We start from the raw sequence: 263 nt of genomic DNA, 5'->3' as shown, positions 1-263 counted from the left end.
CACTTTCCTTCCCTGGATGGGGACACAGGGCACCAGTCCCTCCCTGTATCCAGTGTTAACCTGCTCTGGCTTGCATCTCCCAAGAGATAAGCTACAGAAAAACAAAACTTTCTTAGCTCCTAAAAGAGCCAGTGACTAATGTGTTCGGCACCTTGGTTCACTGTGTTTACAGCTGGCCCGTTCCTGCATCTCCTTACCTTCACTGAAATGTCACCGTGCTCACAGCTGGCACCAATGCAAGATGCTGGGTGAGTTGTTGCAAG

Source organism: Bison bison, unplaced genomic scaffold (assembly GCF_000754665.1).
Source record: "Bison bison bison isolate TAMUID 2011002044 unplaced genomic scaffold, Bison_UMD1.0 scf7180017864538, whole genome shotgun sequence".
Classification (NCBI taxonomy): domain Eukaryota; kingdom Metazoa; phylum Chordata; class Mammalia; order Artiodactyla; family Bovidae; genus Bison; species Bison bison.
Note: the sequence above shows the minus strand (reverse complement) of the source record.